General features: G+C 42.0%; 1 protein-coding gene across 1 annotated transcript in view; it reads left to right on the top strand.

The window, feature by feature from the left end:
• Window positions 1–252: 252 nt before the first annotated feature.
• The window catches only part of WNT8B (Wnt family member 8B), a 422,033-nt gene continuing 410,137 nt past the window's right edge, over window positions 253–12,148 (top strand). Inside the window, exon 1 of the mRNA XM_078643063.1 lies at window positions 253–308. The gene's annotated coding sequence lies outside the window, so the exon portion shown is untranslated. The remainder of the gene's footprint in view (window positions 309–12,148) is intronic.

Genomic DNA, 12,148 nt, shown 5'->3' with positions numbered 1-12,148 from the left:
GGTCTCATGCCACTTTGAATACCGATGTTCCAGTGCATTTCCAACATGGATTTCTAATTGCCCTATTACCCCCACTGTGGAACTATTTTTCATCCAGGTCACAACTTTGAATAGTTTATCCTGAGTTCCATTGACACGTGTTGAACCTATCATAATGAAAGACCCTATAATGGCAATATGTGTCTGTGTGTCCCTCTTTACAGCTGCAGTTGCCCAAAGTCTCCTGGTACAACACAACTCCACATCCATCTGGTCACATCAGGGGATTCTTTACAAGCAGGACATCAACCCTGTTATCCATCAGTGAAGTATGTATGTTGACCCATCCTATACACTGCGGTGTGTTTCCTTTTGCATTACAATGTCACACCAGTTTATCATTGCTATTTTCATGTTTATCTAAGGTGTTCTTTGGAATTTGCATTCACATACATCCTACATGATTAGAAAACATGTCATCCCAACAATGTGAGTCGTCATCAATTACACTTGCTCTACGATACTGTAATATTTGTTATTTTACAATTAAACAACTGCGCCATCTTCGTGTTCCTTCTAACAACTCTCTGGATGCAGTATTGATCAGCAGGTGATAATGCAATGTCAGTCCACACAAGATACATCTGCTGAACTGGTAGATAAGACACCTTGCTGCCTGTTGTCCATGATCCCATTCTAAGCACCATATACCAAGATATACATTTCATGTCCACGTAGACTGTGTCAATGTGTTACCTGCACTATCCAAGTCTCACCATATTGTGTATGTCTGTCGGACTCAGTGTGCATCACCATCCTAACAGGATTCAGTTGACTAACATAAGTCTTTCCCATCTTCACAGTACTTGGGGATGATGAGCTTGGTGATGCTGCTGTCATAGTCATGAGTAGATGGTAGCATGCAATTTCGGGAACAGCCCCCTGCTGGAAACAATTTCAATGTCCCACATCAAAGAGAATTATTCCATTGCCAGCCCCATGCAGGAAGACACATCTACCACCACAACAGTGCCAGTCACCTGTCTCTCTCATTGAGCAATTTTCCACTCCGTAAATTCCAAGGAACAAAGTCCATGGCCAAAGAAGCTGGACCCGGCCATATTGGACTCATCTACCCACAACATGCATGATCTCGAGTTGAGTGATCTGTTCTAACCCCGTTTGAGTGCATCTCCTCTGTTCACTCCATCATCACAATTCTTAGATGAGCAATGGTTCTTACCATTTATCATTCAAAATGTCACAACCTTCCTGGAGTCACTCCATCATGTCATATGCAAAGAGGCTGAGTGAAACAGCCACATTTTTTGCAGTGGGGTAGCTTGGCTTAGGCTCTGGGAGTACAAGTTCTTTACTAGCAGGACAAAAAGAGCACAACAAAGCTCTCACACAAGTATGTCATTTACTTGCTGATGCAGGTTTGACTTTGAATGCAGACAAGTGTGAGTTCCATAAGACAAAGCTAAAATTCATTGGCAATATCTTTTCTGATGAGGGTAGGACACTCAATCCTGCTAAAGTATAAGTGCTGTTAAGTGCTGATCTCTCACAAGATGTTTCTATCGTGTGTTCATTACTTGGCATGGCCGGTTACTGTTCCAGATATATATATACAAGACCTTGCCACTGTAAGTGCTCCATTGAGAGACTTGACAAAAAAAGAATGTTTCATTTTATTTGGCACATGAATGTGAGAAAAGTTTAAAGAAAATCCAACAAAGCATTGAGATTGCTACTGAAATGGCATACTTCAATACGAAGCTTCATACAGAGGTTGCTGTTGATGCTAGCCCAGTCAGGTTAAGCGCAATCCTTACACAGCACAAAGGAAACTCACATTCTCAAAGGCAAATTGAGGCATATGCAAGTAGGAGTTTGCACCAAACAGAACATGCTTATCCACAACCTGAAAAAGAATGTTTAGCCATGGTATGGGCTTGTGAACATTTCCAAGTATTCCTGTACGGAAAGCCTTTGATGCTAGTAACTGATCATCAAGCTTTACTGACTATATTTAACAATCCAAAGGCCAAGATGCCGCCTCGCATTAAATGATGGGCAGTGCTTTAAATGGGCTGGTACTGTCCGGTACTGAGTAACAGCACTTTTTTTATTTTGAGGGGTAAAGTACCGTCACTTCTCATGAGAAATGTAATACTTTTAATTGGAGAATAATTGCACTTCTTAGAAACAAGCAGGTACTCTGGCACAGAGTAAAATTTTACCATCGTGAATCATTCAGGGAAGGATCAGAATCCTGTTGACTATTTTTCAGAGTGCCTATGCGAGGTCACTGTAATCCATCCTAGACGGCTGCAGCCTATTTCAATTTCATTGTAAAATCAAACACACCTGTTGCCATTTCATTAGCCCACATTATCACTGCCACAAGCCATGATAGTGATATGCTAAAGTTGAAAGACATAATTACACATCAGTTATGGAACCAACACACTCGACCTCTCACCAGTGATGGTGAGTATCAAAAATACAAAATGTCAAAGATGAATTGGCCATAACTCAGGAAATAGTTATACTGTGAGGGTCGAGAATCCTGTTTTCGGAGAGTCTGCGACAGAAAATCATTGAATTGGCCCACGAAGGACATTGTGGAATTGTTGCCACAAAATAAGCTCTCCGAGACCAAGCCTGGTTTCCTTATCTTGATGAGAGGGTTGAAAAAGAATGAAAGGCCTGTCATTTATGAAACTGCCTTTCTACAAGTGTTTTTCAACACACCTTAAATATGTCAGAACTGCTGAAGCATGCAAGGGAGAGAGTAGCAATTGACTTTTTTTGGTCCACTTGAAAATTGACATCACCTAATGGTGATTGGGGACAAATACTCACAATTTCCATTAATTGAATCTCTCTTATCTATTACTCACGACCGAGTCATTCAGAGACTAGATGGCACCGTTGCGACGTGGGTTGTTCCAGTTATATTGAAATCTGATGATGGCCTGCCTTTCAACATTCGAGAATTCAGAGATTTCTTAGAACATTTGAATATAAACAGAAGAGCACACCTCTGTAACTGCAGGCCAACAGACTTGTTGTTTGTATTATGAGTAGGCTAAAGAAAGTGCAGTGTGCTACTCTTGAGAAGCTCGATTTACAAACTGTATTAAACTGTACCCTACAAGTTTTTCATTCAACACCTTACTTGACCACAGGTGATAGTCCTGTGACATTGATGTTTGGGAGAGCAATGACAACCAAGTTGCCTCAATGGACCAATGAGAGAGAGAGAGAGAGAGAGAGAGAGAGAGAGAGGAGACGCAACTTGTAAGAAGGACTTGGTTCATAAATAAAAGATGAAAGCATATGCTGACAAAAGATGACATGGGAAGAACATTGGTACAAAAGGGGGTGCTGATGGACGGAGCATCTGAATCAATCAAACACTCACACCCAGTCAAAAGATCTGGGTTTAATCCATCACCGTTCTTTAGCCCACTCTGCCACCCCAGTTCAGACATGGCTATATGCAAATAAGTCTGACCCTGTGCCTCATGGGAACAGTCCAGCCCGAACTGCCAAGCCATGTCTTCCCTGGACCGGAAACAAGCTTCCGAGGACCGGTTTCTGGCATTCCAGCCGTCATCAGCCCGGCTTGCTTGAATCCAGTGGCAAAGTGAGCAAGGGACTCACGTCTGAGCATACCCTGCCACACTTATGGCGGCCAAAAGCGGTACAAAAGGGGGTGCTGATGGACGGAGCATCTGAATCAATCAAACACTCACACCCAGTCAAAAGATCTGGGTTTAATCCATCACCGTTCTTTAGCCCACTCTGCCACCCCAGTTCAGACATGGCTATATGCAAATAAGTCTGACCCTGTGCCTCATGGGAACAGTGCAGCCCGAACTGCCAAGCCATGTCTTCCCTGGACCGGAAACAAGCTTCCGAGGACCGGTTTCTGGCATTCCAGCTGTCTTCTGCCCGGCTTGCTTGAATCCAGTGGCAAAGTGAGCAAGGGACTCACGTCTGAGCATACCCTGCCACACTTATGGCGGCCAAAAGCGGTACAAAAGGGGGTGCTGATGGAGGGAGCATCTGAATCAATCAAACACTCACACCCAGTCAAAAGATCTGGGTTTAATCCATCACCGTTCTTTAGCCCACTCTGCCACCCCAGTTCAGACATGGCTATATGCAAATAAGTCTGACCCTGTGCCTCATGGGAACAGTCCAGCCCGAACTGCCAAGCCATGTCTTCCCTGGACCGGAAACAAGCTTCCGAGGACCGGTTTCTGGCATTCCAGCCGTCTTCTGCCCGGCTTGCTTGAATCCAGTGGCAAAGTGAGCAAGGGACTCACGTCTGAGCATACCCTGCCACACTTATGGTGGCCAAAAGCGGTACAAAAGGGGGTGCTGATGGACGGAGCATCTGAATCAATCAAACACTCACACCCAGTCAAAAGATCTGGGTTTAATCCATCACCGTTCTTTAGCCCACTCTGCCACCCCAGTTCAGACATGGATATATGCAAATAAGTCTGACCCTGTGCCACATGGGAACAGTCCAGCCCGAACTACCAAGCCATGTCTTCCCTGGACCGGAAACAAGCTTCCGAGGACCGGTTTCTGGCATTCCAGCCGTCTTCAGCCCGGCTTGCTTGAATCCAGTGGCAAAGTGAGCAAGGGACTCAAGTCTGAGCATACCCTGCCACACTTATGGCGGCCAAAAGTGGTACAAAAGGGGGTGCTGATGGACGGAGCATCTGAATCCATCAAACACTCACACCCAGTCAAAAGATCTGGGTTTAATCCATCAACGTTCGTTAGCCCACTCTGGGGAAGAACATTGGGCCATATTATCAAGAAAGGGCAATACATTATCGCCGCTTTTATCGGCAGGAAACTGCCGCTAATATGGCGATAATGGGCTTGATAATATGCCCTTGTGAATTCCCATAGAAGCCCAGGTTAACACCAGAACCAGGATAAAAGTGGTGACTGCCCAGCACCCTGGGAAGTCTATTACAGAGACTCTCCTCATTTTTGGCTTTTAACGCATAGTTCATCGTATCTACATATTGAAGGAGAGACTAGTTCTGAAACATCAGTGACTGTTGTTGCCTCTACCCCGTCGACGCAGGTCCTGGACAGTGATGGTGACAGTTCCCAGTTTCCCATGACAAAATCAGGTCAAACACATAAAGTGGCAAAAAAATTGATTGAAGAGATGTAGTTGTATATATATATATATATTGTGTAAAAAATTGTAATAACGTATTTAACAGAGGGGATATGTGGTGTCTTGCGAGTTAGCAATAACAGAACCCTTTTGACTCCTGATTAACTCCGTAGAGCTGTGACGTAAGTGTTAGAGCGGAATGAAATGAAAACTGGTTTAGAATGTTGAGATTGCAGTTACAAGCAGAAGAATAAAGACGTGTAATACTAAGCTCTATCGGTGGCGATGTCATTGGCTGAGGAAGACGCCACAGGTCTGCGGTGCCAGGGAAAACTCTTTGAAAGTTAAGACAATAGAATACATGCAGGCTAGCTACTAGGGAGACCAAATGATCTCTGTATGAACAATCACTAAGCACTCAATGCAAAATTATAGGAATGCGTATCCAGATTAATCTGATCAGAACTGAGAAAGTGCCTCTGTGGCTGAACTTAGTCCTTTTATCATGACAAAAGTAACTACCTCAGTTGCAGGATACCCAGTTATAATTGGGGACCTGTTCCTCCTTAGAACATCTCAATCAGTCAAATGCCAGCCTTACTACAACCCTCACTTTGGCTTAAAAAAGAACCCTACAAGATCTAGAAGTTGAAGGATGATCAATGCAGGAGTCTTTCATTGTGTTGGTCGCTATGTTAAACCTTGCTTCCATGGCAAAAGCTCAGGCAGGAACTATGTCTCACACTACCTTTGTCAAGGTGAAGCTTTGAACAGCCATTTTTGGGTTTAATTTTCTGAGATCTTTAAAAATAATTCCACAACCAATTGTTTGGTTGAGCCCTTTTGGTTGAGTCCTAAGAAGTTGCAACTTCCATTGTAACTATAATCTTTTAAAGTATGCCGCGTTATCAACTATGTGCTTGGTTCTTCTTAAAAACACATTATGGGACAAAGCCAACAGAGTCTGTGAGAAGAAAAGTCTTTCTAGAAGAGCTTACTTTATAGGCTTCCAAAAGGGTATCACTGAAGGAAATGACAGCACTGTCAGCAGGTCTGGAGAAAAGAAGTGGGTGCACTTCGAATCCCCTTAGTTGAGTTTGTAAAGACAACATCTGAGCACCAGAATCCTCTTGGGTCTATCTCTCCCCAATGCATTATTCAAACAACAAGGAGGCTACTCCTTATGTCAGCTTGTGGTCGGGTGCAATCATGACTGATCAGTGACCTGGCAGGCACTACAGAGGACTCAGGCACAAAACGATGTTACAATAGCAGGAGCAGAGCAGGGCACATAGCAGAAGATGAAAGTATCAACATGTTGTTGGAGTCTCAACGAGGACAGTGGATTTAGACATTTCCTACATTGCTAGACTAATTGGAGTATCAACAAATGAGGAGATGCAAGTGGAATCCCTCTGGGTTAACCTGGGTCAGAGGACATCATAAAGAAAATGGAGAACTTGTGTCATTGTTTAATTTGTAAAACAAAATAAAAAATATATAGTGCAAGAGCCAAAATAATTTATTAGGAGCCCACCACTGCACTGCTGGATGCCGGGGTTGCTGAATACCAAGGCAACTTAGTTTTGGATTCACCTAATGTCTGTTTCTTCCACCACCCTACACTTTTTATCTTTTTATCTCACTCTTGTCTTTTACATCCATACCTTCACTTACACCAGGAGGATTGTAGCAAGATTCATTAAATGGAAGGGAGCGTAGAGTTACTACCAATCCATGCTGAACAAGCTTCAACCCATTAAGGCATTCAATCCAAACGGCCCTAGAATATAGCTTAATTTAACACTCAAAGGTGGAGGCCATCATAGTGTGGGGAGCTTTCTATTCGTACAAACGAATCTTTGTTCTAGATCAACATTCACTTTCATCAGTTTCAAGATAAAGAGTATCCTTCTGGGACACTGACTCAAGCAAGGGAAAGACAAAACCTATTTCAAGAGAAAACCTACTACAGAACAAAAATATGACAAAACGGGAAGCAAAATATAATGATTAAATCAGATTTGTGACTCAATTCAGTATGGAAAGTGAGCAAATTTTGAAAATCCTCAACAGACATCGCCCTCTACTGACTTTAGATAAAGACTTTGGGATATATATTAAAGCAAAAGCCATCTGTTACATTTAAGAGTGGGGATGCGCTCAAGAAAATGTTAAGTCCTACTGACACATATAAACACGCTACTTCTACTCAAACTGATATGTGGCTTTCAAAACCAATAAAAGGGTGCTCTAAATGTAACTCTTGTAATTGTTTTAAATATATTGACAATGGGTTGAAACCTTTTTTATCAAAGTAACAGTAGAGGACAGTACTGTGTTAATGATTTCATGAACTTTAATTTCACCTTCTGGAAATATATACAAATATTATGTATTTGTAAAAAAACAATATATTGGATCCCCCACTAGAAAACAAAAAAAAACTGTTAGCAAGAACATCTCAGAGCCATCTATAGCAAAGATAAAAGGTACACATTAGTCATTCACTACTATACTAACCATTAATTAAGCAATTTGAAGGATATCACAATGCTGGGTATCCCCCAAATTAGTCTGTCTTGAAGGGGTGCAGTTATTTTTAAGGAAAAAAACTTGGTGAATACAGAAATTATCTAGAGTGAAAAAAGGACTAAAAGTGGGCAAATAGTTTCATGTACTGATAATATAAGAACAAAATCTGCTTCAGTCAAGATGTAATCTTGGGTTGAAAGGTCATTTGAATGGAGCGTTAGTTCATAGGATCCTGATAGGGTTTGGGTCAAATATGGTTCAGGCTTCAATACTAAGGGCCTAATTATGAGTTTTCAGCTCAGCGGTGGCGCAGCGGTGCAAACCGCCGTGCCACTGCTCCGCCAAAGGTCACCACACCCGCCTGTCAGATTACATATAACAAGTAGTCTGGCAGGCGGGTGGTGTGGCGGTCCCTCATTTAAAAGCAGCAGTGCCTCTGAAAAAGGCAACGCAATGAGACCGCACTGCAAGAGTACTTCACAGCAAGAACTCGAAAGTTGATGCCGTGCAGGAACCTATTTGCATACACACAAGGAGGCACATGGTATGCTCCCCTGTGTGCATCCACATATGTTTGAGGCACGGGGGGGGGGCTGTAGGGCCCCTTTGTTTAGTCTCCGCCAAGGATTTAATGGCGGTGGAACCGCCTTTGAAACCCTGTCAGAGAGGAAACTCTTAATATGCTTGGTGGCAGCGTGACAGTCCTGCCAAGCATATTGCGGCCTCTGACTGTCGCTCCAATGCCAGGGAACGGTAGTACCCTAGCAAAGCCGCGGTCCCAGGGTGGTCTGACTGCCCAGGTCGTAATCGAGTGGTTGGACCGCCGGTGTGGTGGTGGCTAGATCCGCCTCGCCACTACACGTCTGGTGGTCCTCGGACTGCCAGACTCGTAATAGGCCCTAAGTCTAGCTGACATGAGGAAAGTCTTTTGTGGTATATTTTCTTCCTAGTATAATGATTGCTTAAGTTAATTGCTAATGAAAGGGAAGAACATAACTCTTCAATTTATTTTAGCTATGTTGACTTTGATAATGAATATGGCCTTAAAATATAATAACATGGGTTTATGATAAACCATCAGGAACTCCATTAGGATGTTTGAGCCAAAGGAAATTTGCATCAAATAAATCAGTCGTCTAAAAGGGTGTGTATAGCACAGTGGTTCTTGAGAAGTTTCTACACTTAGCCATCGGTTTAAAACTTTATAAATACATTTATTATGAACTGTAAATTAATATTCTGCATCTGTATTAAAACAAATTATATTAATATTAACAACAAATAAAGTTGTTCTGTATCCAATGTATCCAGTCTGATGAACCATAGAGAACTCTGGGGCATATGTACAAAGAAGTGGCAGAGTGTGTCATTAGCCTTCTTGGCTTAACGACACGCTCTTCCACTTCTGAAACGCAGGGCTGCACCATATTTACAAGAATATGGTGCAGCCCTACGTTTCCCCTGCGCTGGCGCTAAGTTTAGCAGCCTACCGCCAACGAAGGCACCCTTGCACCATAGTGCAAGGGTGTCAGCGTTCCGAGGAGGATTGTTTGTGTACAGGAAGGTCCCCTTTCCTGCTCATAAACGATCTTTAAATGCCGTTTTGTAACTTCTATGTGTGCTTAATGCAGCACACACAGAAGTTGCAAAATTGCATTTTTTTAAAAATGATTGTTTATGTGCAGGAAGGGGGACCTTCCTGTACATAAACAATCATTGGAGTTTTGCTGTTTTCATGTGTGCTGCACAACGCAGCACACATGAAAACAGCAAAAATGAGGAGAAATGTAACATTCCTCCTTGTTGCGCCAGGTTAAGACCAGGTTTTCCCTGGTCTCAATTCTGGCGCTGCCTCCTATTTACCCTCCCTTGTAAATAGGAGGCAGCATCAGAATCAATGGGTGTTGCGGTGGAACGCCCACAGCAACACCCATTGACCACCCCTTTCACACTAAGCATAGGGTGAAAGGGGCCTTATTTACAAGGCAGAGTTAAGCCACTATAAGTGGCTTAACGCTGCCTTGTAAATAAGGCCAAGCCCCTATCGCCACTGGAACGTCCTAAAAATTGACGTTCCCCTGGCAATAGGGGCTTGTACATATATCCCTCTGTTGGAAAATTTGAGCTCAAGGCGAGTTGTCCTGAAAATAAAATACTTTTTAGAAATTAGGTGTGTCCATAGCACAGTGTTTATATACTGGGATGAAGTTACGCCTAGGTTATGATTCGAGACCCTATACAACTGATGAGGAACTTGGGGCTAGTAATTTGCATTTCATTTTTGATACTGAAAATAAATAGGAGTTTTGTCCATCCTTCATTACTAGTCTTGTAAGCATAAATGGGTTTTAAAATTGTAGTTATTAGATTTTAAATGTTGATATTTAAGTAAGACCAGTCAAAGCTATGATGAGGGGAATCAGTGTAAAAATCTATTTTAAGTACAAATGTCCTTTCTTTAGGAATAGGACCTTCGGAATTGTAGTTCCTGATCTTATAAAGGAAGATGATACACATAAGCAATGGTCAATTACATGACCAGCAGGGATGAGTAAGGGCCAAGCAAATTATTTAACAGGTGTATTTAATCTTTGATCACATTTTAAGTAACCAACTGTGCACTATATAAAGAAGAGGATTTCATGTTACAATTCTTTGATATTTCTAATGGTTGGCTGAATTTTAGTGTACGAGGAGCAAGGTTGAAGATGAATTGGAAGGTGCTAGTCCTCAACCTAATAGACTGCGGTCTGTTGAATCAGTGGGAGCACTGTTGAGAGGTCAGGTTAATCCATTGCAATATGTGCTGTGGCTACTGTAGCAGTACAAGGTAAAGTAAATAATGTTACCGTTGTTTTATTAAGTATTTATTTGAGGTATAAGGTTTGCTAAATCCTTATGATAAAGGGATTTACCCTCTACTCCTAAAAGATAAAACATTGATTGAAAGATGAGGCTGAAAAATTAGGTAACTTTGATATTGCGATTATCAATATGGGTTAGACTACTTCCCCATGTCTTTGCTGGTTTGACGTGAAAACTTTCCTGGGCAAACTGCTGCTCAATCCTTTAGTAGAATGGGCAAAAACGAATCTTACGATTACCATACAGAAAACAAAGTTTATGAATTTAAATTGTAGAGGTAACCCAAGGAAGGTATCAAAAATGTATGATAGACCTTTGGATCACGTGGACCATGATTATCTAGACGTTAGAGTCGATGAAAAAATATCTTGGTCCAAACAGCTATTAAAAAGTAAAGCTACATTAAGCCAATATGCCAATGCTGTTTTATGAGTCTCAAGTAAATATGGACGCAGATTAATTGTCCAGCCCTTGAAATGTACCGAATGAAGGCAGTGTCAACAGGTTTCTATGGGGCAGAGCTATGGGGCCACAAAAAGACTACCAGGTTGGCGAAAACAGAGAATCATTTTCTACGAAGCCTTCTTCACCAGGGCTCCGGGACTACAACGGCTGCCCTAGAGATGGAATTGGGCAATGCCACTGTAGAAGCATATTTAGCACTCAAACCAATCTTGTATTGGATTTGAATGTGAATAAACCTGAGTTAATAAAGTTATGCAAATTACCTTGGTACAAATATATTTCAAGCGCTTTAGCAGGTATAGGCTGCCCAGAGTTTTGAACCAACACTGAGTTGATGTCTCCTTTGGGTACGCAGCTAATCAAAAAGAATGCTGGTCCTATAACTCAGTACAGCATAGGAGCGCATTGCGTTTTCAGGAATTGAAATCTTGCCTCTACGAACCGTGTATGAACAAGATATATCCAGAAGTAAGAAGCTCGCTATATATAACATTCAGATTCGGCACACTGCTTGTAATGTCAAATATCCGCAACTGGTCAAGTAAATCTATAGGCTCTGCGGCTTGTAGTTAATTGTAATCAGGGAGGAGATGAAACTATTGTGCACTTTATGTTAATTTGCACTTCATCGCTGCAGGGAAGAAGGCGCTACAGGGAAGAAGGCGCTACCTACTTCCCTTTTTAATAAGCATAAGGTTAGACACTGAAAGGCAGCAATGGCTCTATGTCTCTGTACTGATTCCGAATTCCATCTTCTCTCTGGTTGCATCGTACATCTGTACAGCCTGGGAGATTACCCGACCACTCCTTTTCCAACCTTAGCATCTATAGCAGTAAGTGCCCTGATTTTCTCTTTAACCTTGGTACAGAAATTTGCTGATCTGGTTGTCGAGTAGTGCTGTGGCTAACACTACAGGAGGTCTGCCTTTGCAGTTTAATACTGATTGTGTTTGCAGAGGAGAGGGATGCTAAATTGAAAAGCATAAGCATTTAGTAAAAACACTTTTATAGTTTATTTGCACAGTTGACGTCAGCAAAAAAAATTGAACTTTATTTCATGTCATATTGTATTAGATAGCTGTCATTAGGGAATAGCAATCCGTTTTATTTTCCATTTTTGTGTTCAGGTTGTTTTTTAGA

This window comes from Lissotriton helveticus, chromosome 5_1 (assembly GCF_964261635.1).
Source record: "Lissotriton helveticus chromosome 5_1, aLisHel1.1, whole genome shotgun sequence".
NCBI classification, from domain to species: domain Eukaryota; kingdom Metazoa; phylum Chordata; class Amphibia; order Caudata; family Salamandridae; genus Lissotriton; species Lissotriton helveticus.
Note: the sequence above shows the minus strand (reverse complement) of the source record. Positions and strands in the feature narration are given on the sequence as shown.